Source organism: Triticum aestivum, chromosome 4D, assembly GCF_018294505.1.
Source record: "Triticum aestivum cultivar Chinese Spring chromosome 4D, IWGSC CS RefSeq v2.1, whole genome shotgun sequence".
Lineage (NCBI taxonomy): Eukaryota > Viridiplantae > Streptophyta > Magnoliopsida > Poales > Poaceae > Triticum > Triticum aestivum.
In genome coordinates, this window is record NC_057805.1 from 437,152,489 (window position 1) to 437,159,434 (window position 6,946).

The following is a 6,946-nucleotide window of genomic DNA, read 5'->3' on the forward strand; positions in this document are numbered from 1 at the left end:
GTTGCCTTTGGTCATATTTGAATCATAGTGTAACCCCTCTGAGAACCGACGTGGATCGTATTCGAATCAGCGTCGTTAAACAATTTTCAAAGTCACTTGGGGGCTTCCTGTTCAAACATGGGTCGTATTCAAACCAAAGAGAACATAGCTGTCGATACCCTTTTGTTTGGCATCGCCACACCCACTGGGGGCTATATGATCGCATCCGAATCTTAGCTTAACCCCTTTGGACCGGGTTTCTGGTCGTATTCGAACCGGAAGCCCCAAGTTTTATATTTTATCGCAAGTCTACTCTGATCATGTCAAAGTATGTACTGCCGGGTCTCACTTGCCGGCTTAATTTTGGTTTATCTTGTTAGTTGAACATCCTGGATGTCATCAAGACAGGTAAATTCGAGTTAAGGTACCAACCAAGCTACCCGGGTTATTTAAACCGGAAGTATGCTTACAGGCCGTTGAGTGTGTTATCATGGCTATGTTCAGAGTATAGTTAACGACCAGTCTTTTTTGGTTCGTATTCCGGGTTATCCATCTCAAACACCTGATTCTCAGGGCGGTCAGCCGCCTTGAGACTTTTGATTTGCCTTTCTATGCAGATGCTTGAAGGTCCTTTTTACGGTTGAGAAGGACAAAGGGATAATCATGACCCGGAGGAGCATCAAAAGAATAACTTCAAGGGGTTTCAGCATTCATTACGTGCACGATGGCACGGCAGAGATAAATTGTTGCACTTATTCTATTACAAAAATCCTTCAAAGTCTCAAGGGTGGAGCGTTGTTCGGTGACCCGCCAGCCGCTTTATGATGCCTGCTGAGTCGAAGTCCCCGGCTCGTCTTCTGCTCCGGCTGATCCCAAGACCTCGAAGGTTGACGACTTCCAGTCGATGCCGCTGAGAGCTTCGAACTGGGCTTCTTCGTCAATTAACCCGGCCGGGTCAATCTCGGGGGTGAAGGTGTGCTGGCGAGCCGGAGGAATCAGACTAAGAGCTTCATAGCGAGGGGTTGGAATCCTCTGATTCTCCGCGTTGTACCCCGGCTGATACTTGGTTAAGTCGGTGTCGTTCCCGATGATGGTGGCCACCGGGCGTACAGCCTTCACACATGCCGCGAAGTCCTTCTGGTCGAAGGCGGAGCCGTCTTCCTTCAGGCTTGGGTAACCCAGGGCGATGTCTGCCGGGTCTAGCTCCGGCAGGAATGCTTTGGCCCGGCTCAGCGCGGCAATTGCTCCGGATCTTGCAGAGGCTCGGCGTAGCTCCTGGATCCGCTGTGGCAGAACAGCGTGCCGGCGCAGGACTTCGGCCAGATGGGTTGGCACCTCGTTGGATAGGGCCACCACAGCTAAGGCGCGCTGTGACCCGGTGTAGAGTTGTTCCACCAGGGTGTACACGACCTTTAACTTGGTGACCACGCTCTGGTTGAGGTTGGCACTCCTGGGACCTGTTTCATAAAGGTCAGATAAGCCGGTGACAAGGATGAATCATAACATATACAGACTTGATGAAAGCCGGCGAGGCGACTTACCAAAGATAGCGGCCACCATTTGGGAAACCTGGCGCTTTAGGCCGGAGAGTTCAACGGTCTTCTCAGTGAGGGCCTTCTCCGCCTGTTCTGCCCGGGTCACCAGTGCGGCTTTCTCCTCAGCCCAGGCCTTCCGCTCAGCATCGAATTCGGTCTTCAGCTTCTCCTGAGCGGCGATGCTGGAGACAAACTTGGCGTTTGCCTTCCGGGTCTCCATCTCTTGTGTCTTTAGCCGGCTCTTGAGATCCGCAAGGTCCGACTCAAATTTCTTGCCAGCAGCCTGCATATATTTCCGGGTTATTAACAGTCATTATATAAGTCCCAAGCACTTTCCAAGCAAAGACACTTGGCACTTGGGGGCTAATGCGTATTGAACGTATCTATCTACGTACTGCCGGTTCAGTTAAGTAAGCCGGAATCTAAGTCTACAACATATTCAAGTATAAGTCATAGACTTGGGGGCTAGCATGACAAGGATCACTGTGCAGAAGATAAGAAGACAGCAGAAGGTTACCTCAGATTTTTGTTGGATCTGGTTGACCATGGCGATCTCGGCGTCCCGGCTCTTGTGAACTTGGCTGATGTAGCCTGAGACGAGCTCTCCAATGCTTAAGTCGATGTAGCTGGAGAGATCTAGATTCGCCCGGTGCGGTTGCAGCAACTCCCCCTTCGCGGAGCATTTGGCCAGCACGGTCGGCCTCCCCGGTTCGACATACTCCGTCCGGGTAATTACCACGTCCGGGTCGTTAGCTGGTGGGGCTGAGCCGGAGGCCTCCAGGTTAACCGACGCTTCGGTCATTGTCTTGGTAGTCGGGGTAGGGGCTTCAGGCGCCGTGTCCATAGGAATGGTGGCTTCGGGGGCGGAGGCAGCTGGCGGCTCTTGAGCCGTCGCCTCCGGCTCAGGCAAATCCGGCACTCCGGCTGACCTGGTCTTCTTTGCTCTTTTGGTGAGCTTTGCCTGGGCACTGAGAAGGCAGAAGTGTCAGGCACACAAAGAGTAAATACAGACAGATAATGTAAGGAGATTGTTATTACCCGGGTGCAGTCTTGAAGGCCGGCAGACTTGACTGCATGGAGTCACCCGAAGAGGGGGAGGTCTCCTGATAATTGGAGTCAGAAGAGTTGAGTGGCTGACGGATGACACCCGCCAACGGATGAAAAGGGTACAGGTGAGAAAAAACCTCAGTGCGACGCTTCCTTGTTGCGTCGGGTAACCCGGCGGAGAGGTCGGTGTCCTTGCGGGCCCGGGTGTGACGCCGGCTTTCGTGAACCTGCTGCTTCAAAAGAAATTGAGGGTCTTGATGAGCTAATGGATGAGAAAAGCTTACTTTCCGGGTTACTCTTCGGACTTTCAGCTGTGGCAAAGGCTCCGAGTCGGAGGAAAGTGATGTTACCTCTTCAACCACCGGGTTACTGGCGCCGGTGTCATCCTGTCAATAAGCAAAATGTTGATAAGGCGGACAGCAACAAACAACAAATATGGCAAGAGTTTAAAGGTTTAAGAGTTACCTCTGACTCGGAGCTATCGCTTAATTGCAGTAGCTCCGAAGCAGTGGGTCTGCTTCCCTTTTTGCGAGGGGCGGCTTTCTTGGCGGCTTTCTTCGCCTTCCTGGCCTTCTTGGCCGCCTCATGGTCATACTTGACCCGCCAGAATTTATCATCAGCCTGAGAAATACAGTAATGAACTCTTAAAATGGTTCAGAGCAAGGTAACATGTAAAAGAAGTGGAAAGGTTAAGTCAGCGGCTTACCGCTGGGGCTGGATTGATCTTGCAGAACGGGGCTAGCCCGGTTCTTCCACAGTCTGCCAGGCTCTTGTTTAACAAAGCCTTGGTTTCTTCTTCGGCAACGTCTTCTGGAAGATCATTGCGACTGTGCCTCTGCGGGTTATACTTCGCCCGGTGTACTCACACATTAAGCCGGGGCGACGACTCAATGGGATCACCCGCCATGAGATCCAGACCCGGACCAGGTCTATTCCGTTTAGACCGTTGCCTAGCAGAGCCTTGATCTTATTGATCGTTGGAAGCAGAGGCTGGCGTTCCGCGGCAGTCAGCTTGTCGGATAGCGGATGAGTCGGCTCTAGGCGGGTTGGGCGAAAGCCGGGCAGCGGGCTCTCGTCAGCCGGGGACGTGTCTTGGCAGTAGAACCAAGTCATATTCCAGTCCCTGGGGTGACTTGGCGGCTCTGCGTAAGGGAATAGACAGTCCCTGCGCCGTTGGATGGAGATGCCGCCTAATTCCAGACTTGGCCCGTTCGCGCACTCATTTTGGCGGTTTAAGTAGAACAGTTCTCTGAAAAGCAGTAAACTGGGCTCCTCTCCAAGGTATACTTCGCAAAAGACTTGGAAGTTGCAGATGTTGGATACGGAGTTGGGTCCTATATCCTGAGGCCGAAGGTCAAAGAAGTTGAGCACATCCCGGAAGAATTTTGAGCCGGGCGGTGCGAAGCCCCGGCTCATGTGGTCCGCAAAGATCACTACCTCCCCGTCCCTCGGCTGTGGTCTTTCTTCTGACGGATCAGGGGCACGATAGGACATCACTTCCTTCTTGGGCAGATACCCGGACTTAACAAAGTTGGCCAGGGTCTCGTCAGTGACGTTGGATTTCATCCAGTTGCAAGTGATGGGAGCCTTGGGAGGCATGGTGAAGGTTGGTGTTCTATGATAAAGAGAAAAGTGTCCGGGTTAATTATAAGCCGGAGATTATCATTCAAACTACAATGACAGCTTATGAAGGGGACTAATGATATATATTCGGATACGGTGGGTTATCTAAGCCGTCGGGGCATTCAGGATAAATTGGTCATCTACGGTTTACTGCAGTTAAGTCGGAGGATTCTACAGAGCATGGTTCTCTTTAAACCGGAAAGTTCTACGGCGCGTGTTTTCTTTAAGTCAGAAATATAAGCCGCCAGGATTCAAGGGCTGCAGTTTTTACTAAGTGTGGTAAAACAGATTTCACATATTGCAGTAACTTTTTCGGATCAAAATGGTCGGGCGAAATGAAAATTTTCTAGACCTAAAAAACAGAAGCAGGAGAAGTTCTTAAGGTGGAACATGGTTCTTAAGCAGTAAAAAGAGGATTTTTCGCAGGTGGAATGGATCTCAAACATCTACCGCAGCGGTTCTACAAAGAGTTAAGATCAACGGGGGCAGTGACTACAGGAGCTACCGAAACTTGTGGCTATGGTGACGAACATGAAGAACACAGATGAACTCTACCACATATCTATTCTAGTAAGGCAGAGGGGACTCACCGGAGTTGGGGAAGAGCGGAAGTCGCCGCCGTTATCTGGTCTGAGTCAGGGTGATGCAGCGGCCGGGTTGATGAAGGACGAGGGAGCGACGGCGGCGGCAGTGGCAGAGCTCGGGCAGAAGAGCGATGGCGCGAGGAGGAAGAAGGAGAGCGTGAGAAGAAAGTGCTGGGCCGGCCTATTTATAAGGCAGAGTTATAAGCGGGCGCGAGATTCAAGGAGACCACGGCGTGGTTATCTCCCCCTCACGGCGCCTCGATTTTTGGAATGACAGTAAAGGCAAAGATCCGTTGCGGATCTGGCGGAGTAAAAAACGGACTTAATGGAGGATGACGTCACGGCGGATTATCCGGAGTCCAGAGGATGACGTCACTCCGGGTTATGGCCTTCACATGAATGGTAAGCCGGAGATTTTTTCTGCTTGCAGAATTGAAGATTGACACGAGCCGGCTCAAGTCAATCTGGGGCCTAATGTTGAGGATATAGACCTTGGAGTCACCCGCCAGGAGGGCCGGGTTACTCTAAGGGTCATTGCCAGAAGCCCGGAGCTAAGTTTCAAGATGATGGGCCAGAGATGGGCTGAGACCCGGAGACGGCTTAAAGCCTATAGTTACAATCATTGTTATAGTAGGCTTGTAGTGTAAGGCAAGTATTGTTCAGAGTCCGAGCCGGACGCTCTTATGAGCCGGCCGGGACTCTGAGGGCTGCTGGGCGCCAGCCTCCCTATATAAAGGGAGGACCCGGCAGCGGTTTAAGGGCGACAACAATCTGATCGAGAGCCGGGCATAGCTGTTTAGCTCCCTGGCGATCGTAACCCTAATCAATAACACCTCAAACTGGACGTAGGCTTTTACCTTCACCGTAAGGGGCCGAACCAGTATAAATCCTCGTGTTCCTTGTCCCGCATAACCCCTTCAAGCTTCCTAGTTGCGATGGCTCCACGACTAAGTCCTAGCTCGAGGACATCTGCTGTGACAATTCCACGACATGTTGGAATGAAATCGAACAACAGTTCCTAACCAGCAATGAGAGTTGCAATTCTATCAACGATATACCATGTGATAAATAATACTGTCGTATTACTTATACACACAGGACACTTGTTTCACCATCCCAGATTATTACATCAAAATCTCTCGTAGGATAGATCAGTTTGGCAGTTGCGTGCTGCTACTGAAGAATTTCAAAGTTGATTTGGACCAGCTCTCCTTGCCGAGAAAGTTCGATTTTGAGATCCCGCAAGATATGATTTAGATTTGAACCTTGACCATCCTTTAGCATCAATCATCATGCGACCATCCTTTGTACTTATGGTATATTGAGCAGGTTTATTCACACCAAGGCTGCGCATGGTAAGAGAAACTTGGCCGCTGTCGCCCGGATTGTTGAACGACTCCCTCGTTGCTCTAGGAATTCTCTGTTTGCAAACAAGAAGACATACCCAAACAGTTAGATCAACATAGTGAATCATGTGGAACAACATGGAAAGAAAAAAGAACGAAACACTTGGGCGGCCAATGCTTACCAAGAAGGTGGACATGTCGGTTTTTGTAAGGACTTTGGTATATGACGTGCGAACTGCAGCCTAGTCTGTTGCCGGTGCAACTGCTCGTTCGGTTGCCGCTGCACGGGCCGGAGCAGATGCAAGTGCAAGTGTTGGTGCAGGTGCCGAAGCCATTTCTGCTGCCGGATATGGTGCTCCTTGTAGAGCTGGTGACGGTGTCGGAGCAGGTGACGGTGTCGATGCCCGATCCTCCGGTAGATCAGCCTGATCCACTGACGCAGTCGGTGCCCAATCCTCAGCTGGATCAGACTGAGCTGCTGCCGCTGTCAGTGCTAGAGCAACTGCCGGTGCTCGATCTGTTGCTGAAGGTGGTACCGATGTGCGAGACAGCGGCGATCGTGTCTGGTTTGCTATGATCAGCTTTCTAACTTGATTAGGCTTCATGACCGTGATCCAGTTTTTTTCTTCATTTCTTTTAAACACGAGAAGGACTAATTGTGGCGTTTTTGTTAAACCAAACTGCAGTTCATCATAGGGATTCAGCTTGTACTCAGACAACAGACTGATCCAATTTTTTCCAGTAATATAAGTGATGGACAGTGCCTTCATTACTGACACGACATAAGAAGTGAAACCTGCAAAAATAGCCATTGTAGAGCAAACCAAACGGT